Consider the following 27,000-nt stretch of genomic DNA (forward strand, 5'->3'; position numbering starts at 1 on the left):
CTGGACAGACATCTGTCTGAGATGATTTAATGAATCCTGCATTGAGCAGGGGGTTTGACACGATGACTCTGGAGGTCCCTTCCAACTCTAACATTCCATGATTCTATGATGTGTCAGGCATGGTGGATATTCTAGTGTATGGTATGTAGTTACCTTGATCAGCCTCATGTAGGCTTGAATCTTTGCTCCCAAAGTCTGTTTCTTTGTCTTAACCTCACATGGAACGTTGAGGTTTTAATTGTGTAAATGGCTTTTAGTAGTCACTGGCTAATATATTCTTACTAGCTTTCTGTCTTTGATGATATTGCACTAGTTATGACTCAAATAAATCACTTTTAGGTGTATACTGACTCTGTTTATACATTTTGTTTCCTTGTTTACCAGGAGCCTCATCATATTTATCACCTTTGATAGTGTGGACTCATCGATGACATATATACACATGCTTTTATGATTGGTTATTTTTCATGTTTTAACTTAGACTAATAGTGTATTGCATTTTTTTGACTTATCTCACATTGCTTCTAATTGGTAGTATTAGAATATTACACGGTCAGTTATTTATTGAAACTCTATAATAGATTATTGGGGAAAAATAAAATTTTTCTAAAAGTTTAAAATAAGAGCAAAATATCTTTACTCTACTCCTCTGGTATTTATGTGGCTCTCTTGCACTGTCTAATTCGGGTCTCTGAAGAACATTACTGTCCAGCAAGGTGTGGGAAAGACTAAGTGCAACACAAATGGAAGAGGGGAAGGAAGCTTAAACACTTGGGAAAGGGGGAGTGGAGACCCCTAGGCAGATCTAATATCACCCTGCCTACCCTACCATCCCTATATAGGTTCCACACCTATCGCCGAGCAGGACCCTAAACCCTGTATGACCCTAGAGCTTGGCACTAGATAGGGAGGGGTGAGCACTGGTCAGGCCCCATTTCAAACTAAATACAACAAGGTAGTCAAACAAAGGGGATAAACTTAGCTTGAGCAGACACCAGAGGGGAAACTCCAACTGTTCTCCAAGGGCACCAGAGAAGATGTCAGCCAACAGCTAGTGCGCCAAGCATGCACAAAGGTAGATAGAAGTATTACCAGCAATTCCCTACAGCAAACTGAGAGTTTTTAACTCCCCTGCAAGGGTGTGTCAATTAACAGCAGGAGGGAGGTCACCACTGACACTTAAAGGATGAAGGATTAAAAAGGCGTCTGCAATGCCAAGCGTGACAATGACTTACTTTTATGATGTCTCAACCCATGTAGGAGAGGTTACAAAAGATGAGATATCATCATAGGATGTCAGGTCGTACAGAGGCCCACATTGGACAAAAAGAGAAAGCAATGGAAGCACCATTAGAGAGAGGGTCTTTTTTTTTCTCCAAAGCCAGATTCTCACCAAAATTAAAACAATTGATTTGGATTTGCAGCTGTGAATTTCCCTGTGGATTTGCTGTCGGAATTTTAAGCAGATAATCTGTCTCCTTTGAACAGACCCTTATGGTCAAATTCCCCTACCCCACACATCGCATTTACAGCAGAGCCACCTGCTCCTATATATACATAAACTATAAAGGATCTCTCCTCCCCCACACTTAGCATTGATGGTAAAATCCCTCCCACAAAATCAATTTTTAAAGAATCTTTCTCCTCCATAAATTGTATTGCCTTCTTCTCTACAAAAAGAACTATAAAGGATAACCTATTCCCCACGAAGAGGATATACAGTATAGCTACATATACTGTTTTGAGAAAAAATCCCCTCCACAAATGACATTAGTAGACAAGTCACCCTCTCTCTGACAAAGAAAAATCCCCCCTTCCAACACACATGCCAACTGTCCTGGATCTAGCGGGACAGTACCAAATTTAATGGGCTGTCCTGTATCCTGGGAATTGGAGGTATGTACCAACTTGTACTGCATCTGTGTTCTCAGAACACAGATACAATTCAATTTAACAGTGGAGCTAGGAGCGGGCAGATCCCTACTTAACCGTTCCATCTCAGAGGAGCCTGAAGGTCACTCTGACTATACAGCTACAGCACTTTCCTATCTCAATGGAATCTTGAATTATTATTCACAGAAAGAGACTACCACTCCCATTTTCAATATGATTAAGCAATGGAGAAGTACACCACATTCATATTAAACCTTTTTCTTTACCTATCTGGAATGAACTGTGTGCTCTAACCTCATATCCCTATGGTAGAAAAGCCTAAAATGGCGCTGCCTGGCAAACCCCTAACTTTTATACTGGCTGTAATAGTCCTCTCTGGTTGGCTGGGCTGGACCTTGTGGTGTGATAACTGCAAGGCATTATGGGTAAGCCCACATTGCCAAGCTTGATGTCATTAGCCTACTTTTTGAGTCTTCATCAATGCATGAAATGTTCCTAGACTTTTTTTTTTACTTATCCTTGCAAATCAAATTGCAGTGTGTTCAAATTTGTGAGGTTCTGAAAATTTCGGGGAACTCAATTGATTCTTTGCTAATCTTATCTCTAGTGATAATTTTTTGGTATTGAACTATAATATTATTTGGGCACTGTTTAGGGTTATTATGTGGCTCTTTATAGGAATATCATTTTAATACTGCATATTATATGGACAATATATGGTGGCATTAATACTGTATCTTGAAGTCAAATAGTGGTATGTTATGGGCTGTTTCTAAAGTGTATTTCAGATGACAAAAATAATGTAGGATCATTGGGGAGTGCCACCGGCTTGTTTTTTTTCCCCTTAAAATAAATACATTCTTGTTTCTTTACAATTGTACATATAGTATACACAGGGTATGCATACATTTAAAAGCTTACAAAACTCTTTAATTTAGGCCACGGCCCCACTATCAGTATTTGGTCAGTATTTTTTCTCAGGGGTGGGAGCCAAAACCATATGAGGAACAATCAGAGAAAAAGTATAATAGAAACGCGTCACCAATTCTGCATTATCACCCACTCCTGGTTTTGGCTCCCACTCCTGAGAAAAAATACTGACCGAATACTGATCAAATACTGATAGTGGGGCCGTAGCCTTAGCAAAGTGTAGTATCAAATACATTGTTCTTTGTTTTACTACTATACAATAGAAACTGAATCTTAGTTAAACTCCTACAAATTGTCAAAATAGTCTCTTCCAATGCAAGAAATAGACACTTGTGATTTAGAATCTTGTTTTTAGTTATTTTTCTAAATTTGAAATGTTCGGATAGTTTCTAGACCTCTAACTTAAAAAAAGACTCCAAACTCGACTTTTAGCAATTTATTAAATTATCTTACATATATTATTTTAAGCTTCACAGAAGTGAAGCTAAAGACAGATTTTTATAAGAGTGAGGGTATGGATTATTATTTCTGTCAAGTGATGCAAATTGTAACATACTGATGATTGAATATGTTCCTCATCTCTGCATGAATATGTTTTCAGAGAATCAAGAAAAAAGGAAGTGTTTATTGCAAACCTGACATTTATAATGAATAATGATCCAGAGAACATACTATGTGAAAGTCAATCATGGCAACCGCAGAGTTCCCACACTTACTGTGTAGGCTGGAGGGCATTCAGCTTATGAATGTCAAGGTCAGTAGTTTTCCCTAAAAACCTGATAATAAATCTGTAAGACTAGAAAAGAAATAGAGCAACATTATTGGTGCAGTATAGTGATAAATCATGCCATGCTTAAAGTGAACCAGTATTTTTTGTATTTTGTTTTCAAAATAGGTTCAAAATGCTTTGATGATTCATTTTATTATATACCATATACTGTAGATGTCAAAGTTCTGTGTCACTGCGCTTCATTTTCCTGTTTCCTGTAACATCTTAAAGGGGTTGTCCACTTCTTTAGATTACCCCCCCAATGTATCCTCCCGGGGCCCCTAAGACTTTTTGTACATACCATCCGTTGTAGATAATGCCTGTGAGCGGCGCTATCACTGGACTGATGGGACAAAAGTTGAACTTTTTGGAAGGTGTATGTCCCATTACATCTGGCGTACATGTAGAAGTAACACAGCATTTCAGAAAAGGAACATCATACCAACAGTAAAATATGGTTACAGTTACATAGGTAAAGCCCTATATTAATACCCAAACAGGGATGGTGTAGATGGGCCGTCAATTCCCAACGTGTGTCGCCACCAGCGGTAGCTTCATCATAGGCCCTTGATGAAGCCACCGCTGGTGGCGACACGCGTTGGGCATTGACGGCCCATCCACACCATCACTGTTTTGGGTTTTAATATATATAGTAGATATAAATACCAACAGCCTACATAGGTAAAGCCCTATATTTATTTATTTTTCAGTCTCATCGATTATATGGACAAATAGAAAGCTTGCTTATGCCATGGTGTTCACATGACCTCTGTTCATTTCTGTTTCTTTAACAGACGGCAGTTTATTTCTATGTACATAGGATTTCTGTTTGGGGGGTATTTGTTAACTTATGACTCATTTGTTAATCTTGTGGCCAAACACTTATTGTGCACCCTCTCTATTGGGGTAAAAACTGCATTATTAAGGTGTTTTGAGGTTAAATATTATCATGTATTTCTCTTTACTCACACTGTTTAGTCAAAAAAATGTTTTCTCCTTTATTTGATTCTATCCTGGCCAAAGTGTGGTATTAACCATCAGAGATCTATATTTTCTACACCAGTTGGCTCTCACTTGCATTGGCACCTATTTGTTAGCGAATACTCTATTGTATAAGGGATGGTTGCTCTAGTGGATGGGCTCTGAGTTTTTACTTTAAGTTTTAATATTTTGTATCTTTGTTCAAATTAAATTAATATCTTTGTCTTGCGAGATTAGTATATGATTATTTATGATTGGTGATCACTGCTTCCATAGTATACCTCTGTTTCTTTTTTGGGGTTTTCAATGTTCATTCTTGGTATACTGCATGTAGATGTAGCGCCCCGAGGGTTCGGCCGCTACAGGGGTATTGCACCTCAGTCCAGAGGTGTGATATTCCACTCCCGGGTAAGGATGGAGTATGGACCAGGGCTCAGTTAGCTGCATACAGCACACACACCCCATTTCCGAGGGACAGCTCAATGGTGCTCCCACTAGACAGAAGTGCAGGCACGACCGACTATGTCCCTGCCTGGAGTGGGGAGGGGGGTGGAACACCCAGTGCTGTAGGGGCAGATAGGGGTTGGTTCCTGAGCGTAGATAGCTCATTGGTTGCTGGTCACCTGGGCTCATGGTCAGAGGGAGGTATAAAAGGTGGGCACCATCTTAGAACAGTGTTCAGTCTGAGAGAGGAAGTGACAGAGCAGGGCCTCTGTGGAGCTCTGCTCCGGAGGCGGGCCTAGCCTGTGAGGCCCAGCCAGCACTGAAAGAGAAAGAAGAAGAAGTTCAGTCTGTGAGGAGAGGAGAGCTGACAGGGAGCAGCAGCTCAGGCTGAGTGCTGCTCCAGAGGCAGGCCTAGAGAAGAGGCCGGAGCCTGAGAGGAGAAGGAGAAGTGGGCCTGGAGAAGAGGCCAAGGGAAAAAGGAGGAGAAGACAGAACAGGAAAGAAGGAGAAGAGAGAGAAACAGAAGGGCTCAGGAACAAGAAGGTGGAAGGGACCCTAAGAACCCGTGAGAATCCAGGGTGAAGGGTCAGGCAGATTAAGGGTACCGGATCCCAAGTTGGTGGAGGAGAAACTACCCTCAGCCAAAGACCGGTCGTCGTGATCATTTATTGGTGCGACACCTCATCAAACCTGTTAGGAAGGCACCATATAGGACAGCGGAGGACGGGGCCCACGTTTACCCGCACAAGTCCGCGGCAGCTGGACAAAAGTGGGTCACTGGTGAGGCAGGCCAAAGAAAGGATTAAAGGGGGTCCTGTGCCATGCTCCTGAACTGCCTGGGAGTTGACCGAGCCCCTCACCTGGTGGACGCAGCACGGCTCGGGCAGTCATTCCCTGCAGAAGTGACTTGGATATTAACCGTGAGTAAAGACCCTGGACTGCAGTACGTTGTTTGTGTGCTTTTTCGCTCCTCCGGCACTACCGGTACTGGGACTCTCACCACCATCACTCCCACCATCCACTGCACTGCCCTGGGGCCGCACTCTTCCCATGGGGAGTCACACTACCCCAGCTGCACACCTCATCAGCCCCAGCGGTCTGCATTAGTGTTGAGCCACCCCCGTAGTGTTCGAGTTCGGTTCGTCGAACACCCGTGTGTTCGCCGAACTGTTCGTCGAACTGTTCGTCGAACACCTTCGAACACCGTTAAAACCAATGGCAGGCAAACAAAAACACATAGAAACACATAGAAAACACCTTCAAAGGTGTCCAAAAGCTGACAAACTGCTCAGAAGACACAACTAACACATGGAAAAGTGACAAGTACATATAGTCATGCGAAAAGAAAAGAGGTGGAGGAGTAAAAGGAGGGGGAGACACAGATATAGGCATGTCATGCCCTTCTAAAATCCAAAAAGTGAGAAGCCGAGACGGCCAGTCCGCTCCTGCCCGTGCCACCTCCGTGTCGCCGGGTTTGTGCCAGAGCCGCGGTGAACCCTGACGGCCAGCCCCCCTCTCCCAATACTGGTGCCTGTCCGCTGGTGGGTCGAGAGAGCCCCCCTGTGGTGGAGGCAGCTCTAAGCTTTTTAATTTAAATTGTCCCTCTAATTTGAATGAATACACTTTAAATCCATTTACAAGGATCTATTGGAGGGCAAGTCTCATGCAAGCAGCTGCGTAATTCCAGCTCCAGTATCGTCCACTAAAGCTGCTGCAGTTAAAAAGCTTTTATAAGGATCGAGCTCGGCTGTCCACCGCAAGGCATCCTAGTGCCAGTCCCAGCCCCTATGCCTTGGGGTGCCTCCTGATGCTCTTCACTGAGTATCCCGTGGTCCCGAAGCATTTCCTTTGAAAAAATTAAGTGTCCAAACTACAGGTGGTGTAGCTTGCTTAACAGCCGGGATAATACGCTGACTAGCAGACACTGCTACTAGGCACAAAGTATTTCCTGGGCTAGATGCAGTTAAAAATTTGTAAGTAGATACTCTCGTTGGATGCTGAGAAAGCATTCCATAGAGTCTCCTGGCACGCCATATATGATTCTCTTAAAAAGCTTGGGGTAGGGGTCTAGGGGACCCTTTTATAGCCAAAATCACGGCCCTGTATCACAATACGTCACCTAGGCTGAAGATAAATGGAACTGTAGCACCGAGGGCTCGGTTGCTACAGACGTATTGCACCTCACCCAGAGGTGTGATATCTCACTCTCAGATAAGGATGGAGTGTGGATCAGGACCCGACACCTGCATGCATTACACCACATTGCCGTGGGGCAGGGCGACCAATATGCCCCTGAGATGGGCACGACAGTCCCTGTCCCTGGCTGGAGTGGGGGGAGGGAACACTGAGGAAGGGGAACCCTGCAGTGCAGGAGCAGGGAGGAAGCAGTTCCTGGGTGCATTGAGAAGGGAGTATAAAAGGTGGGCACCATCTTAGTTCAGTGCAGAGAAGTCTGAGCAGAAGTGGCAGGGAGCAGGGGCTCTGCATGAGCTCTGCTCCGGAGGCGGGCCTAGTAACAGAGGCCCAGGCCTGCAAGAGGGAGAAGGAAGGAAGAGGAGCGGAGAAGACTCCAGGAACGAGGAATGAAGGGATCCCAGGGGTGCGGACGGGCGAGTCGCCACCGCACGCCCGAATCCACCTGCGTGGAGGGGTCAGGCCAAAGGGGGAGACCGGTCCCCGAACTAGTGGAGGCAGGAAACGACCCTCAGCTAGAAACCGGAGGCTCTGACATTTTATGTGGCGCAGCCCCTTGCTCCACCCACTAGGAAGGCACCACATAGGGTCAGGGAAACTGGCGCCAAGTTTACCAAGAGGAGGCCCGAGGCAGCCGGACAGAAGTGTTGGTAAGAAAGGCCAGACAAAGGACACACAAAAGGGGTCCTGTGAAGCGCTCCAAAGTTATCTGTGAGTTGTCTGAGCCCCTCACCTGGTGAGCACAGTACGACGTGGGCAGCCGTTACCTGCAGACGTGGTCTGGATAATAAGAACTGTGAGTAAAGGCCCTGAACTGCATCACTGACTCCGTGTCGTTACTGCTGCTGCCCTGCACCATCACCCCCATCCTCCGCATACACTGCCCTGAGGCTATACTCCTCCCGTGGGGAGTTATGCTACGCTCTGCTGCACCCACAACACCAGCCTTAGCGGTCTGCCCTGTAGCGGCGGTTCACTCTGACCGCAATCCACGGGTGGCGTAGTCGGACATTTAAACATCAAAACCACATAAATAGTTCCGCCACTGGTTTGACCGCCCTGAGCCACGGAACCGGATCGCCGCCACGAAGACTACAACCACCAGCATCCACCAAAAAGGGTCCGGCTCCGGGTGTCCCAAGGCCCAGGGGGTGCGTCAGAACATTTTCATCACCTTTCACAATCACCAATGGGACAAGGCAGGGATGTCCTCTGTCCCCTCTCTTATACATCCTAGTGACGGAGCACCTGCTCTCATCAATTCGCCATAACCCCAATATTAGGTGGATTGAGGTGGGAGGCACCGAGTACAAGTGCTCTCTATTTGCTGATGATGTCCTAGTATATATCACTCAATCACATATATCCATCCCTGCTGTTATGGCTGAAATAGATCACTTTGTTACATGGAAAAATTTTAAAATCAATGCAGCGAAGTCTGAGGCCTTCGATGTCTCCCTCCCTAAATCCATATAGGATTCCATCCAGTCCAACTTTCCCTTTGCCTGGCCCTCACAGGGTATCAAATACTTAGGAATTCCTATTCATAGAGACCTCTCCCATCTATGTTATCTTAGTTTTGGGCCCTTTATTGAACAATTCCATACAGACCACGGTTGGCAAGTTAGAACTATAAGATTCACTACGTGAACCACTGGTGTTTTGTGGAAAAGCACATGTACACCGCGTTCCAAATTATTATGCAAAAAGTGTTTAGGAGTGATAAGGGAAGAATTTGTTTGTTTGTCAGTTAAACTCATTGATGGTGATGTGTGTCAGGGCTCTTTATATCACTGTAAGCAATTGCAGACACCTGTGCTAATTAGTTTGGCAGGTGTGTCCAATGAAAGGCAAGACTACATAAGAAGGCTCTCTCACATTATTAAGCAGCCTACATTTTCTGCCAAAATGGGAAAGAAAAAGGATGTGTCGGCTGCTGAGAAGCAACAAATTGTGGAGTGTTTAGGTCAAGGCATGACTACAATCAACATTGTGCGATGATCAGGATGAAGTGTCTTGGCAATCAAGAAGTATGTAGCTGATTCACAGTACACACGTGTGCGTGCTGATAAGGGCAAATTGAGGACTCTTTCCTACAGGCAATTACGTCAGGTTGAAAGAGCAGCGGCAAAAAAGCCTTGTCATAGCAGCAGACAAGTTTTTGAAGCTGCTTGTGCCTCCAACGTCCCCCGAACAACAAGATGCAGGGTCCTTCAGAGGTTTGCAGCTGTGCATACGCCATCCTGTCGACCTCCTCTATCCACTTCACACAAGCAGAAACGGCTCCAGTGGGCCAAACATTACATGAAGACTGATTTCAAAACTGTTTTGTTCACGGATGAGTGCCGTGCAGCGCTCGATGGTCCAGATGAATGGAGTGGAGGATGGCTGGTTGATGGACACCCCACGCAAACACGGATACAGCGCCAACAAGGAGGAGGTGGAGTAATGTTTTGGGCTGGAATCATGGGGAGAGAGATTGTCGGCCCCTTTAGGATCCCTGAAGGCGCTAAAGATGAACTCCATAATGTATGTGGATTTTCTCAAACAGCACTTCCTGCCATGGTTCAAGAAGAAGAACGTGTATTTCACAGCAAGATCATTTTTCTTCATGATAATGCACCATCTCATGCTGCACATAAAACATCTGCATCTCTGGCTGATATGGGCATAAAAGGGGACAAACTTATGGTGTGACCCCCATGCTCCCCTGACCTCTACCCCATTCAGAACCTTTGGAGCATCATTAAAAGGAGTGTCTATGATGGCGGGAGGCAGTTCACATCTAAGCAACAGCTCTGGGAGGGTATTCTGTCCTCATGCAAAACAATTGAAGCAGAAACCATCCAAAACCTGACAAATTCAATGGACGAGAGAGTTCAGAAGCTCCTTTCGAACAAGGGGTCCTATGTGAAAATGTAACATCACCTAGAATAAAGTTTTGAGTTGAAAACTGTTTGATTTCAGTTTCTAACAACCTGCTAATGCTTATAATTTCAAAAATGACCATTTTTTTGGTCTTTATTAAAATGAAAAGGTTGATCGAAAAGTTTGGGGGATCTAAGAGTGTGGCAACCCAGTAGTCATGATTACTTCGAATTCTGACAATATGAGGGTCATGCTGCAGGTAGTGCAGCAAGAAGGCACTTATGTGTCTTGCGCATCTCGGAGCCCCAAAATTATTTTCCGGGCTAGATGCAGCTAAAAATTATTTTTAATTTTAAATCTGGTGAAGCTTATTATAGATGGCCTAATAGGATCAGTGCTGCACACTGCTACAAAGCCCAAATTATTTTCCAGTCAAGATACAGATAAACATGATTAGTGATTTGAAAGCTTAAAACAGTTGGTAGGGTGATTTTAACCAATCATCAAGCTTTTACTCTCCCCAGGATGACACAGGGGTAGAAAAGTCGTTTCGGATCCATGATTTGTTCATCTTTATGAACGTGAGTCTGTCTACATTATCAGTGGAGAGCCGCGTGCGCTTATCTGTCAGCACACCACCAGCAGCGCTGAACACACGTTCAGACAGAACGCTGGCTGCGGGGCATGACAAGATCTCCAAGGCGTAAGTGGCTAGCTCCGGCCATTTATCCAGATTGGAAGCCCAAAAAGAGCAAGGGTCCAATGACACAGACGTGGCTTCAATGTTTACTTGGAGATACTCCTGTACCATCGTCTCTAGGCGTTGACTATGTGTCAGACTTCTTGTCTCCTGTGGCCTTGCAAAGGATGGGCTAAAAAAGTGGTGAAATGATTCCGCAAAATTGATGTTACCAGCAGATACTGTGGTTCTGTTACGGTTTGAGTGCTGAACACTTGACAGTCCCACGGTTGGCAAGTTGGAACTGTGAGATTCACTACGTGCACCACTGGTATTTTGTGGAAAAGCACATGTAAGATTCTGCAACAGTCTCTGCTGATACTCCTGCATGCGTGCATCCCTTTCTATGGCAGGAATAATTTCTGCAAATTTACTTTTGTACCGGGGATCTAACAGTGTGGCAACCCAGTAGTCAGGATTATTTCTAATTCTCACAATCCGAGGGTCATGTTGCAGGTAGTGCAGCAAGAAGGCACTCATGTGTGTTGCGCATCCAGGACCACCAAGTCCCTGTTGTGTTGGTGGCGAGGTAACAATCATGCTTCCTTCCTCTGTCCTCTCCCCCTAACCTCGCACAACAGAAATGTGATCAAGGTCTCCCTCATCTGATGAGTCTTCCATCAGTTTGTCCTCCACTTCTTCCTGGGCTCCTGCACCTTCCTCACTAGTTTGGCTGCTACCATGCGCCCTGGTAAAATCATCTCCCCCACCCTCACATGCCTGCCGCCTTGGTGCTGCCGACCGTCTGGACCTTGCAGATGTTAGCCCTTCCGCATACAACTCCTCCTCCTCTACTTCCTCCACCTCCTCTTGTGCCACCACCTGACTCCGAATTCTGTTTAACATGTGCTCCAGCATGTAAATCACCGGAATAGTCATGCTGATAATGGCATCGTCAGCACTAAACATCTTCGTCGCCATTTCAAAACTGTGCAGAAGGGTGCATAGGTCCCTGATCTGAGACCACTCCTCCGTCGTGATTTGCCCCACCTCTGAATCTCGTTGGCCCAGGCTATACGTCAGAACGTATTGCACCAGGGCTTGTCGGTGCTGCCACAGTCGCTGCAACATGTGCAGAGTTGAATTTCACCGGGTAGGCACATCGCATTTTAGCCGGTGAAGTGGCAGGCCCAACGACTTCTGTAGAGATGTAAGTCGCTGAGCTGCGGGATGCGAACGGCGGAAGTGAGCACACAGCGACCGTGCCCTCTGCAGAAGGCCATCTAGTCTGGGATAGTGGGCTAAAAATTGCTGGACAACCAGGTTCAACACGTGAGCCATACAAGGCACGTATGTGACATTGCCCCGGCGAAGGGCCGCACCCAGGTTTGCAGCATTGTCGCACACGGTCTTCCCTGGTTTCAGGTCCAGTGGAGACAACCATTCATGAAATTGGTTCTCCAGAGCTGACCACAACTCCTCAGCTGTGTGACTCACATTTCCCAGACATTTCAATGTAAAAACCGCCTGATGACGTTGAGCCCTACTGCCAGCATAGTAAGGAGGTGTGCAGGATCCCTTCTGCGCAGTTAGAAAGCTTGTGGCATGACCAGACAGGCCTTGGGTGCAGGTGGAAGACCGAGAGGAGGTTGAGGAGGCAGAAGCAGTGGAGGAACTTTGACATAAAGAGGATTGACGCACAACTCGTGGGGACGGCAAGACTTGGACAGCAGCCCCTTGTCCTGCTGTCACCATAGTTACCCAGTGCCCAGTCAGCGACATGTAACGCCCCTGTCCATGCCTACTCGTCCAAGTGTCTGTGGTGAAATGCACCCTGTCACACACAGAGTTTCTCAAAGAAGCGGTGATGTTGTGTGCGACATGCTGGTGGAGCGCAGGCACACCTTTCTTTGAGAAGTAGTGCCGACTGGGCATCTGGTACTGGGGCACTGCGACGGACATAAGGTCTCGAAAATCCTCTGTGTCCACCAGGCGGAAAGGCAGCATTTCTGTAGCCAAGAGCTTGCAGATGGTGAAATTCAACCTCTTAGCTTTCTCATGGCTAGGAGGAAATGGTCTTTTACTTGTCCACATCTGAGGGACCGAGGGCTGGCTATTGTGCTTAGACGGGGTTGATAAGGGTGTCCCCGGCAAACTGCCGGTCTGTGAGGAAGATGCAGGCGGACATGTTAGGTTGCCTTGATCCAAAGGTGGTGCTATCGATGTCGGACAGCGCTCAAGACCAGCTGGTGTTACCACCTCCAAAGAAAATGATGACCTGCCAATCACGCTGGCTGTTGCGGGTAAAGAGGTGGCAGGTCTGCTCCCCAAAACAGGTGTGACTGCTGTCCCCCCAGTCACAGAGGATGAAGAGTAGTGTTGAGCCACCCCCGTAGTGTTCGGGTTCGGTTCGGTTCGTCGAACACCGGGATGTTCGAGGAACTGTTCGTCGAACTGTTCGTCGAACACCTTAGAACACCATCGAACACCGTTAAAACCAATGGCAGGCAAACAAAAACACATAGAAACACATAGAAAACACCTGCAAAGGTGTCCAAAAGCTGACAAACTGCTCAGAAGACACTCTCTTTAAAAAAGCCGGCCAGCAAATTCAGCAGCGGCATACACCGGTACCCGACAATTTAGACAAGAAGGAATAGAGCATCACACATAGATTAGATAGATAGAAACATGTCAGTCACACATATAAGAAGCACAGTGACAGTGTTGGTTACTGCACTTGTCATTTAGTGTAAAGGATTTATTAAAAAAAATATTAGTGTTTTCATGCACCGTCTCTTTAAAAAAGCCGGCCGGCAATTCAGCATCTGTACCCGACAATTTAGAACAGAAAGAATAGAGCTTCACACATAGATTAGATAGATAGAAACATGTCAGTTACATATATAATAAGTACAGTGATAGTGTTGCTTACTGTACTTGTCATTTAGTGCAAAGGATTTATTTAAAAAAATAATAGTGTTTTCATGCACTGTCTCTTTAAAAAAGCCGGCCGGCAATTCAGCAGCGGTACCCGACAATTTAGAACAGAAAGATAGAGCATCACACATAGATTAGATAGATAGAAACATGTCAGTCACATATATATGAAGTACAGTGATAGTGTTGGTTACTGTACTTGTCATTTAGTATTAAAATAAAGGATTTATTATTAAAAAAATTGGCGTGGGGTTCCCCTTAATTTTAGGCTCTAGCGGAGGTTAAGCAGACGGCTGGGGCAGATGTTTGAAGCCTGGGAAGGGGGTAATACCCACGGAGCTTCCCAGGCTACTAATATCAGCCCCCAGCTGAATACATAGCCTTTACTAGCTATTAAAATGGGGGACCCCCCAAAAAAAATGACGTGGGGTCCCCCCTAATTTAATAGCTAACAAAGGCTAGGCAGACAGCTGGGGGCTGATATTAATAGCCCAGGAAGGGAGCCATGAATATTGGCCCCCTCCCAGGCTAGAAACACCAGCCGTCAGCCGCCCCAGAAATGGCGCATTCATAGGATGCGCCAATTCTGGCACTTAGCCTCGCTCTTCCACGCTGCCCTGGTGCGGTGGCAGGGGGTAATAGGGTTGGGGTTGATGACAGCTTATAATGCCAGCTGACATCAAGCCCAGGTTAGTAATGGAGAGGCGTCTATAAGACACCCCCATTACTAACCCCATAGTCAAAGTTAAAAAAAACACAAACACCCAGAATAAAGTCCTTTAATTGAAATAAAGACACAATCCTTTATTGTTCTAAATTAAACCATACTTACCATCACGCCCATTCCAGCTGAAGCCAACGATCTCCTGCAGTAAAAGAAAAATAATAAAGCAACCTCATCCTTACCTTTCCATGGTTCCCACGACAGCTTCAGCTCTGCTACATCGAGATGACAGGATGGACCGCAGCAGAACGCTGCCATCCAGCCTGTCATGCCGCAGACACTGAGAAGCGCAGGCTTGCTTGCGCTGCTCAGCGTCTCTCTGTGACGACATCCAGAGTAGCCGAGTTCATGTCCAATGAACTCGGCTCACCTCATGCACGTCACTGACAGCGTGGGAAAATTCTCACGCTGAAGCGCTGATTGCAGGAGAATTTTCCCACGCTGTCAGTGACGTGCAGGAGGTGAGCTGAGTTCATTGGACATGAGCTCACCTCATGCACATCACTGACAGCGTGGGAGAATTCTCCTGCACTCAGCACTTCAGCGTGAGAATTTTCCCACGCTGTCAGTGACGTGCATGAGGTGAGCCGAGTTCATTGGACATGACCTCGGCTCATCTGGATGCCATCACAGCGAGACAGTGAGGAGCGCAAGCATGCCTGCGCTTCTCAGTGTCTGCGGGATGACAGACTGGATGGCAGCGTTCTGCTGCGGTCCAGCCAGTCATCTCGATGTAGCAGAGCTGAAGCTGTCGTGGGAACCATGGAAAGGTAAGGATGAGGTTGGTTTATTATTTTTCTTTTATTGCAGGAGATCGTTGGCTTCAGCTGGAATGGGTGTGATGGTAAGTATGGTTTAATTTAGAACAATAAAGAATTGTGTCTTTATTTCAATTAAAGGACTTTATTCTGGGTGTTGTGTTTTTTTTAAATACTTTACTAGAAATTCATGGCGGTCATGTCTAATACTGGCGTGACCCCATGAATTTTGGGCTTGGGGCCAGCTGATAATACCAAGCTGGCCCTAACCCCTTTATTACCCAGTGAGCCACCGCACCAGGGCCCTGGATGAGTTGGGTACAGCGCCAGAAGATGGCGCTTCTATGAACGCGCCATTTTCCGGGGTGGCTGCGGACTGCAATTTGTAGCGGGGGGGGGGCCCAGAAAGCTTGGGCCTCCCTGCGCTGCAGATTCCAGCCCCCAGCTGCCTAGTTGTACCTGGCTGGACACAAAAATAGGGCGAAGCCCCACGTACTTTTTTTTTAATTATTTCATGAAATTCATGAAATAATTAAGAAAAAAAGGCCTTCCCTATAATGTTGTGTCCGGCCAGGTACAAATAGGCAGCTGGTGGTTGGGGGCAGCCCGTTCCTGCCTGCTGTACCTGGCTGGACACAAATATAGTGCGAAGCCCCACTTCAATTTTTTTTAATTATTTCTTGAAATTCATGAAATAATTAAGAAAAAAAGGGCTTCCCTATATTGTTGTGTCCGGCCAGGTACAAATAGGCAGCTGGTGGATGGGGGCAGCCCGTTCCTGCCTGCTGTACCTGGCTGGACACAAATATAGTGCGAAGCCCCACTTCAATTTTTTTAAATTATTTCAGGAAATTCATGAAATAATTTAAAAAAAATTGACGTGGGGCTTCGCAATATATTTGTGTCCAGCCAGGTACAGCAGGCAGGAACGGGCTGCCCCCAACCACCAGCTGCCTATTTGTACCTGGCCGGACACAACAATATAGGGAAGCCCTTTTTTTCTTAATTATTTCATGAAATAATTTAAAGAAAATTGACGTGGGGCTTCGCCCTGTTTTTGTGTCCAGCCAGGTACAACTAGGCAGCTGGGGGCTGGAATCCGCAGCGCAGGGAGGCCCAAGCTTTCTGGGCCACCCCCGCTGCAAATTGCAGTCCGCAGCCACCCCGGAAAATGGCGCGTTCATAGAAGCGCCATCTTCTGGCGCTGTACCCAACTCATCCAGGGCCCTGATGCGGTGGCTCACTGGGTAATAAAGGGGTTAGGGCCAGCTTGGCATTATCAGCTGGCCCTAAGCCCGAAATTCATGGGGTCACACCAATATTAGACATGACCACCATGAATTTCTAGTAAAGTATTTAAAAAAAACACAACACCCAGAAAAAAGTCCTTTAATTGAAATAAACACACAATTCTTTATTGTTCTAAATTAAACCATACTTACCATCACGCCCATTCCAGCTGAAGCCAACGATCTCCTGAAATAAAAGAAAAATAATAAAGCAACATCATCCTTACCTTTCCATGGTTCCCATGACAGCTTCAGCTCTGCTACATCGAGATGACAGGCTGGACCGCAGCAGAACGCTGCCATCCAGCCTGTCATCCCGCAGACACTGAGAAGCGCAGGCTTGCTTGCGCTCCACAGTGTCTCTCTGTGAGGGCATCCAGATGAGCCGAGTTAATGTCCAATGAACTCGGCTCACCTCATGCATGTCACTGACAGCGTGGGAAAATTCTCCTGCACTCAGCGCTTCAGCGTGGGAGAATTCTCACACTGAAGCGCTGAGTGCAGGAGAATTCTCCCACGCTGTCAGTGACGTGCAGGAGGTGAGCTGAGTTCATTGGACATGAGCTCACCTTATGCACGTCACTGACAGCGTGGGAAAATTCTCCTGCACTCAGCGCTTCAACGTGGGAGAATTCTCACGCTGAAGCGCTGAGTGCAGGAGAATTCTCCCACGCTGTCAGTGACGTGCAGGAGGTGAGCTGAGTTCATTGGACATGAGCTCACCTTATGCACGTCACTGACAGCGTGGGAGAATTCTCCTGCACTCACCGCTTCAGCGTGAGAATTTTCCCACGCTGTCAGTGACGTGCATGAGGTGAGCCGAGTTCATTGGACATGAACTCGGCTCATCTGGATGTCGTCACAGAGAGACGCTGAGCAGCGCAAGCAAGCCTGCGCTTCTCAGTGTCTGCGGGATGAGAGGCTGGATGGCAGCGTTCTGCTGCGGTCCAGCCTGTCATCTCGATGTAGCAGAGCTGAAGCTGTCGTGGGAACCATGGAAAGGTAAGGATGAGGTTGCTTTATTATTTTTCTTTTATTGCAGGAGATCGTTGGCTTCAGCTGGAATGGGCGTGACGGTAAGTATGGTTTAATTTAGAACAATAAAGGATTGTGTCTTTATTTCAATTAAAGGACTTTATTCTGGGTGTTTGTGTTGTTTTTAACTTTGACTATGGGGTTAGTAATGGGGGTGTCTTATAGACGCCTCTCCATTACTAACCTGGGCTTGATGTCAGCTGGCATTATAAGCTGACATCAACCCCAACCCTATTACCCCCTGCCACCGCACCAGGGCAGCGTGGAAGAGCGAGGCTAAGTGCCAGAATTGGCGCATCCTATGAATGCGCCATTTCTGGGGCGGCTGACGGCTGGTGTTTCTAGCCTGGGAGGGGGCCAATATTCATGGCTCCCTTCCTGGGCTATTAATATCAGCCCCCAGCTGTCTGCCTAGCCTTTGCTAGCTATTAAATTAGGGGGGACCCCACGTCATTTTTTTTGGGGGGTCCCCCATTTTAATAGCTAGTAAAGGCTATGTATTCAGCTGGGGGCTGATATTAGTAGCCTGGGAAGCTCCGTGGGTATTACCCCCTTCCCAGGCTTCAAACATCTGCCCCAGCCGTCTGCTTAACCTCCGCTAGAGCCTAAAATTAAGGGGAACCCCACGCCAATTTTTTTAATAATAAATCCTTTATTTTAATACTAAATGACAAGTACAGTAACCAACACTATCACTGTACTTCATATATATGTGACTGACATGTTTCTATCTATCTAATCTATGTGTGAAGCTCTATTCTGTCTGTTATAAATTGTCGGGTACAGATGCTGAATTGCCGGCCGGCTTTTTTAAAGAGACGGTGCATGAAAACACTATTATTTTTTTTGATAAATCCTTTACGCTAAATGACAAGTACAGTAAGCAGCACTGTCACTGTACTTCATATATATGTGACTGACATGTTTCTATCTATCTAATCTATGTGTGATTCTCTATTCTTTCTATTCTAAATTGTCGGGTACCGCTGCTGAATTGCCGGCCGGCTTTTTAAAAGAGACGGTGCATGAAAACACTATTATTTTTTTTGATAAATCCTTTATGCTAAATGACAAGTACAGTAAGCAGCACTTTCACTGTACTTCGTATATATGTGGCTGACATGTTTATATCTATCTAATCTATGTGTGAAGCTCTATTCTTTCGGTTCTAAATTGTCGGGTAAAGGTGTATGCCGCTGCTGAATTGCCGGCTTTTCATGTTTCACTGTTGGCACTGTTCCCATCGATTTGGGCAATCACTGTAATGCCACAACCACCATGGCTGTGGCATTACAGTGAGTGGCAGACAATCCCTGCATGATTGGTGCTCTAAATAGCGCCAGACATGCAGGACACGCTTTTGGTGCACGAACAGTTATCGAACATAACCTGGAACAGCCGAATTTTTTGCAAATCGTTCGGGTTCGTCGAACAACTCGAACACCGCCCAAAACAGCTCGAATTTGAGATTGGCGAACAGTTCTAGTCGAACACCGCTCATCTCTAATGAAGAGGCCGCGGATGCACAAGATATGGCAGACGGTGGTTGGCCCGGCCGGCTAGGCCGCATTGTAGCACACTGAGCTTCCCACTGCAACTTATGCTTCATGTCCATGTGCCGGTTCATGCATGAAGTACTCAAACTATGTATTTTTTGGCCTCTACTTAGCTTTTGCTGACAAATGTTACAGATAACACGAGTTGGGTCATCTTTATCGATCTGAAAAAATGCCCAGGCTATGCAAGGCTTAGCACCCATGTGACCTGAAGAGCCACCACGACTTGTGGTGAGAGGCAGAGTTGTGTTTGAGGATGCAGTTGTTGACGTGCTTCCAGTACTACGTCTCTGTCCAGGAAGGCGCAACCTGACCTCGTCGTCACTAGCATCTTCCTCCACCTCCTCTGCTGACCTCATCTCTTGGCTGACTGTGGGTTGACAGTAAATGGGATCTCCGACCTCATCATCATCACCCTGTGCGTTATCACACCCGTCGTCCTCAGAGCCAACCTGTTCCTGCCCTGACAAAAAACTAAAGTTTTCGCTCCAATCAGGTATTTGAGTCTTATCATCGTCTTCCTCATTGTCTCCACCAACAGGAGTTACAGTTTGGGAATGAGGGTCTACATTATGGTCAGAACCTTCTGCGTCTGGTCCTGGATCCGACTCATAAAGATTCTGGGCATCAGTGCAGATCATTTCCTCGTCTGGATTCACAGAAGCGCTGGAGTCGACCTCTGATTCCCAGGCTATAGTATGAGTAAACAGCTCTGCAGACTCAACCATCTGTTCTACCTCATACTCAGACGGGCAGCTGGAGATTTGGGAGCTGTGAGGAAGCAAGTGCGATTTGGGTGACACCTTTGAGGACTGGAGTATTTGTGATGTTGAAGTTGATGTGGAGGAGAGCCCACTTAAAGGAGCACTTGATATCCGTTGAAGCACCTGCTGTTTTTGTGCCTCATCTGGAATTTGTAGCGATTGGCGTGGCCGTAAGAAAGGGATCTTATCACATTGTCCGCTAAAAGAAGTAGACATTTTAGTTTGGCTGGAAGATGGTCTTTCTTCTGCACCTACCCCACGGACACTACCTTTTTTCCCCTTCCCAACACGCCTATTCCCCTTTCCACCAGCAGCAGGCCTTTTTCCACTCATTTTGGTGGTTAACTAATTCACAACTCTGGAGTTGTTTGCACAAAAAAACAATGGATGGTAACCGAGCAGAGCTGAGTGGCCAAACTGTGGTATTAGGCCAAAACTATTGGCTGGGTTAGATGCAGAAAAAAATTATTTTTAATTTGCAACCTGATGGAGGTCAGTATAGATGGACTAATAGACCAAGTCCCACACACCGCTAGAAGCCCAAATATTTTTTCAGAGCTAGATGCAGAAAAATTTTTTATTCAATTTGCAACCTGATGGAGGTCAGTATAGATGGACTAATAGACCAAGTCCCACACACTGCTAGAAGCCCAAATATTTTTTCAGAGCTAGATGCAGAAAAAAATTATTTTTAATTTGCAACCTGATGGAGGTCAGTATAGATGGACTAATAGACCAAGTCCCACACACTGCTAGAAGCCCAAATATTTTTTCAGAGCTAGATGCAGAAAAAAATTATTTTTAATTTGCAACCTGATGGAGGTCAGTATAGATGGACTAATAGAACAAGTCCCACACGCTGCTAGAAGCCCAAATATTTTTTCAGAGATAAATGAAGAAAAAAATTATTTTTAATTTGCAACCTGATGGAGGTCAGTATAGATGGACTAATAGACCAAGTCCCACACACTGCTAGAAGCCCAAATATTTTTTCAGAGCTAGATGCAGAAAAAAATTATTTTTAATTTGCAACCTGATGGAGGTCAGTATAGATGGACTAATAGACCAAGTCCCACACACCGCTAGAAGCCCAAATAATTTTTTTCTGCATCTAGCTCTGAAAAAAATATATTCAATTTGCAACCTGCTGGAGGTCAGTATAGAAGGACTAATAGAACAAGTCCCACACACTGCTAGAAGCCCAAATATTTTTTCAGAGCTAAATGAAGAAAAAAATTATTTTTAATTTGCAGCCTGATGGAGGTCAGTATAGATGGACTAATAGACCAAGTCCCACACACTGCTAGAAGCCCAAATATTTTTTCAGAGCTAGATGCAGAAAAAAATTATTTTTAATTTGCAACCTGATGGAGGTCAGTATAGATGGACTAATAGACCAAGTCCCACACACCGCTAGAAGCCCAAATATTTTTTCAGAGCTAGATGCAGAAAATTTTTTTATTCAATTTGCAACCTGATGGAGGTCAGTATAGATGGACTAATAGACCAAGTCCCACACACTGCTAGAAGCCCAAATATTTTTTCAGAGCTAGATGCAGAAAAAAATTATTTTTAATTTGCAACCTGATGGAGGTCAGTATAGATGGACTAATAGACCAAGTCCCACACACAGCTAGAAGCCCAAATATTTTTTCAGAGCTAGATGCAGAAAAAAATTATTTTTAATTTGCAACCTGATGGAGGTCAGTATAGATGGACTAATAGAATGATGCTATGCCCAAAAGATTTTACTTCACTAGGTGCAGTAAAAAAATTGGTATTCTATACACAGGTGGTATATCTTGCAACACAGATAGGCTACTCCACTGACTAACACACTCTGCAATAGGCCAAAAAGGATTAGCTTTGCTAGATTCAGCCAAATGCTGTGAAAAAAACTTGCACAGCACTGGCACAGACCTGCCTGGCAAAAACTGATAGGAACTGATGTAACCTAGTCCTGAAAAGGACTGCAATTACAATTAGTCTTTACTCCCACAATCTATCTATTTAAGAGCACAGACCTGCTTGATAAAAGTCGTAGGAAATGCTGTAACCTAGTCCTTAAAAGGACTGCAATCACAACTATTCCCTACTCCCAAGCTATCTGTATATTTGTGCGAAAATTGGCTTGAAATTAACAAGGTATAGCGCACACAGCAACAGCGGTGCCGTCTAACACGCAGCTGCAGCAGTGAGAAAATGGTGGCGACGGGGAAAATGGCTTGGTCTTATAGGGCAAGGACATGTGACATACACTGCCAATCACACATGCCCTTGCTTGTGTGAAAAAAAGCACTTCGCTCCGTGTGTGCGCTGCTGATAGGCTGACAGATTGCACCTCCCCACTGCAAATGCGGGAAAGAGAAAAAAAAATGGAGATCTTCATTGTTCCTGCAGAGATCCATCCCCTGCCCCTCCCCCCGCCCCGCTGTACACTCAAACTGCGTATTAACATTAATTTTCATCATTACTGAGAAAAAATCCAGTTATGATTTTGGTGCACGAACAGTTATCGAACATAACCTCGAACAGCCGAATTTTTCTCAAATTGTTCGTGTTCGCCGACCGGCTCGAACACCGCCCAAAACAGCTCGAATTTGAGATTGGCGAACAGTTCGAGTAGAACAACGCTCATCTCTAGTCTGCATGCAGCGGCGGTTCCTAATAACCGCAATCCACGGGTGGCGTAGTCGGACATTATCTAAAGTACAGTAGCAGACTACCATTGGTCTGACCACCCTGAGCTGCGGGACCGGGCCGCCACTACTACTCCCAGCGTCTCCCTATTGCCCGGTTCCGCGTGCCCCACGGCCCAGGGGGCGAGTCATAGATCCCAAACATTGGATGGTGCCCTCCACTAATACTTGCTGTTAAAGATTCATTGCCAGTTATGGCAAACACTTGATTGCAGTTGTTGCTGTTAAGCGTGGCCCAACCAGTTATTATATTTAGGGGGGCAATCCCTTTTTCACACAGGGCCCTGTAGGTTTGGATTTCTTTTTCCCTTAATAATAAAGACCTTCATTTAAAAACTGTATTTTGTGATTACTTGTGTGATTACATTTGTCTAGTGATCTGTAACATTTAAGTGTGAAAAACATGCAAAAGAATAAGAAATCAGGAAGGGGGCAAACACTTTTTTCACACTACTGTAGATTCCACTGACAAATGCTGTTTCAAAATCTTATTTATGTCCTCTTTTTCTTTTCTCCCCCTCTTCCAAGAGCCTTAACTTTTTTGTTTTTCCGCAGGAATACAAAGCGGCAGTGTGTATAGAAAAAGAGAAAACACCAACAATTGTACATAGAAAATATATATTTTTCGTATACCTTTTCTTATAATGAAATAATATAAATAGAAACAATAAACCAGGACAAGTACAATTTAAAAACACACCCAAAAAAAATCCCGTACAAGGGAAACAAACTTTGATAGGTTGCAATAAACCTACCTCACCAATAGCACTTTAGTCAAATAGCAAATATTACAAAGGCACAAGCCATACTGTATATGCAAAGTATTTATGTCATAGAATGCAATAAATGGAAAATGGTACCTCCCTAAAGCAATATAAGAGCTTAATAACAGAGTATAAAACTTGAACTTTTTTACTGAATCATCCGTTACAATATCATGATCCATAACCTCACTGCTCTTACCGTAAAGAATCACTGTCTGTGATAATGATTACACCATCTTTCCTCTAGTTGCAGATGTAAATACTTTTATGCCCAAAAAGGACAAAAGTATAATCAGAGTTATACCTTTATTGGCTAAGCAGAAAAAATATATATTTGAAGCTTTCAGAGCACAGGGGCTCCTTCTTCAGGCAGGACTACAAATGAATTAATAAGACTAAGGCTAAGTGCCCACGATGCAGAAATGCTCCGGATTTTTTCTGCATCTCCATGGCAGGAAAAACGCATGCGGATTTTACATGCGTTTTTCCTACCAGTTAGAAGCGTTTGTGAAGCGTTTTTCACATGCATTGCCGCATGCGGGTTGACAAGCGCTATCCAAGCGATTTTAGCATCGCTTGGAAAGTGCTTGACAACTTGGTCACACTATATAAATCCATGCAACCGGTCTCCTTATCTGGTGTCTTCGGCGGCTCATGGTGGTGTAAAAGGACCTTCCATGACGTCATTTAGTCATCTGAGAGGTCACGCTACCGCCGACGTCAGCGGTCGCGTGACCTGTCACATGACTAAATAACGTCATGGAAGGTCCTTTTACACCACCGCGAGCCGCCGAAGACACCAGATGCACCGTACAGGAGACTGGGGGCCATTAGAAGGTGAGTATAATGTTTGTTTTTTTTACATTTTTTAACTAAAGGTACTATGGTACCCGGGTCTGTAGGAGAGTCTCCTTTTCTCCAGACCCATGTACCATCCGCGCATTGAATCGCTTAATATCCGCATGTGCACATGTAGTCATGCGGATATTATGCGATTCCATGCAAGTCAATGGCGGCAATTACGCCGCGATTCCGCAAAATTAATGGACATGCTGCGGATTTTTCCGCAATGATAATCCGCACCATAAATTTCCGCAGCATGTGGACAGCACGTGCGGATTATCATTGGCGACCATTGCAGATCTTCTACCATGCGTTTTTAAGCGTTTCCATAGTGGAATTGCCGCTGCGGAAATGCTTAAAAAACACATAGTGGGCACAAAGCCAAAATCACAAACATTTAAGAGATATTACAGCAGGACATTTGTTCATGAGGTGTAAGGCGTGATGCCTCCTAATTAGAGATGAGCAGTGTTCGACTCGAACTGTTAGCCAATCTCAAATTCGAGCTGTTTTGGGTGGTGTTCAAGCCGTTAGGCGAACACGAACAATTTGAAAAAAATTCGGCTGTTCGAGGTTATGTTCGATAACTGTTCGTGCACCAAAATCATAACTGGATTTTTTCTCAGTAATGATGAAAATTAATGTTAATACGCAGTTTGAATGTACAGCGGGCGGGGGGAGGGGCAGTGGATGGATCTCTGCAGGAATAATGAAAATCTCCATTTTTTTTTTCTCTTTCCCGCTTTTACAGTGGGGAGGTGCAATCTGTCAGCCTATCAGCAGCGCACACACGGAGCGAAGTGCTTTTTTTCACACAAGCAAGGGCATGTGTCATTGGCAGTGTATGTCACATGTCCTTGCCCTATAAGACCCAGCCATTTTCCCCCGTCGCCACCATTTTCTCACTGCTGCAGCTGCGTGTTAGACGGCACCGGTGTTGCTGTGTGCACTATACTTTGTTAATTTCAAGCCAATTTTCGCACAAATCTAAAGATAGCTTGGGAGTAGGGAAGAGTTGTGATTGCAGTCCTAGGTTACATCATTTCCTACAACTTTTATCAGGCAGGTCTGTGCTCTTAAATAGATAGGTTGGGAGTAAAGACTAATTGTAATTGCAGTCCTTTTCAGGGATAGGTTACATCATTTCCTACAACTTTTATCAGGCAGGTCTGTGCTCTTAAATAGATAGGTTGGGAGTAAAGACTAATTGTAATTGCAGTCCTTTTCAGGGATAGGTTACATCATTTCCTACAACTTTTATCAGGCAGGTCTGTGCTCTTAAATAGATAGGTTGGGAGTAAAGACTAATTGTAATTGCAGTCCTTTTGAGGGCTAGGTTACATCAGTTCCTATCACTTTTTGCCAGGCAGGTCTGTTTTAGTGCTGTGCAAGTTTTTTTCACAGCACTTGGCTAAATCTAGCAAAGCAAATCCTTTTTGGCCTCTTGCAGTGTGTGTTAGTCAGTGGAGTAGCCTATCTGTGTTGCAAGCTACACCACCTGTGTATAGAATACCAATTTTTTTACTGCACCTAGTGAAGTAAAACCTTTTGGGCATAGCATCATTCTATTAGTCCATCTATACTAACCTCCACCAGGTTGCAAATTGAATATAATTTTTATCTGCATCTAGCTCTGAAAAAATATTTTGGCTTGTAGCAGTGTGTGGGACTTGTTCTATTAGTCCATCTATACTAACCTCCACCAGGTTGCAAATTCAAAATAATTTTTATCTGCATCTAGCTCTGAAAAAATATTTCAGCTTGTAGCAGTGTGTGGGACTTGTTCTATTAGTCCATCTATACTAACCTCCACCAGGTTGCAAATTCAAAATAATTTTTATCTGCATCTAGCTCTGAAAAAATATTTCGGCTTGTAGCAGTGTGTGGGACTTGTTCTATTAGTCCATCTATACTAACCTCCACCAGGTTGCAAAATCAAACTAATTTTTATCTGCATCTAGCTCTGAAAAAATATTTCGGCTTGTAGCAGTGTGTTTGACTTGATCTATTAGTCCATCTATACTAACCTCCACCAGGTTGCAAATTCAAAATAATTTTTATCTGCATCTAGCTCTGAAAAAATATTTCAGCTTGTAGCAGTGTGTGGGACTTGTTCTATTAGTCCATCTATACTAACCTCCACCAGGTTGCAAATTCAAAATAATTTTTATCTGCATCTAGCTCTGAAAAAATATTTCGGCTTGTAGCAGTGTGTGGGACTTGTTCTATTAGTCCATCTATACTAACCTCCACCAGGTTGCAAATTCAAAATAATTTTTATCTGCATCTAGCTCTGAAAAAATATTTCAGCTTGTAGCAGTGTGTGGGACTTGTTCTATTAGTCCATCTATACTAACCTCCACCAGGTTGCAAATTCAAAATAATTTTTATCTGCATCTAGCTCTGAAAAAATATTTGGGCTTCGGCTTGTAGCAGTGTGTGGGACTTGTTCTATTAGTCCATCTACACTAACCTCCACCAGGTTGCAAATTCAAAATAATTTTTATCTGCATCTAACCCAGCCAATTCTTTTTGGCTAATACCACAGTTTGGCCACTCAGCTCTGCTCAGTTCCCATCCATTGTTTTTGTGCAAACAACTCCAGAGTTGTGAATTAGTTAACCACCAAAATGAGTGGAAAAAGGCCTGCTGCTGGTGGAAAGGGGAATAGGCGTGTTCGGAAGGGAAAAAAAGGTTGTGTCCGTGGGGTAGGTGTTAAAGCAACAGTAACATCTGCAGAAGAAAGACCATCTTCCAGCCAAACTAAGATGTCTACTTCTTTTAGCGGACAATGTGATAAGATCTCTTTCTTACGGCCACGCCAATCGCTACAAATTCCAGATGAGGCACAAAAACAGCAGGTGCTTAAAC

This window comes from Phyllobates terribilis, unplaced genomic scaffold (assembly GCF_046119375.1).
Source record: "Phyllobates terribilis strain yellow unplaced genomic scaffold, ASM4611937v1 Scaffold_7__3_contigs__length_470593459, whole genome shotgun sequence".
NCBI lineage: Eukaryota > Metazoa > Chordata > Amphibia > Anura > Dendrobatidae > Phyllobates > Phyllobates terribilis.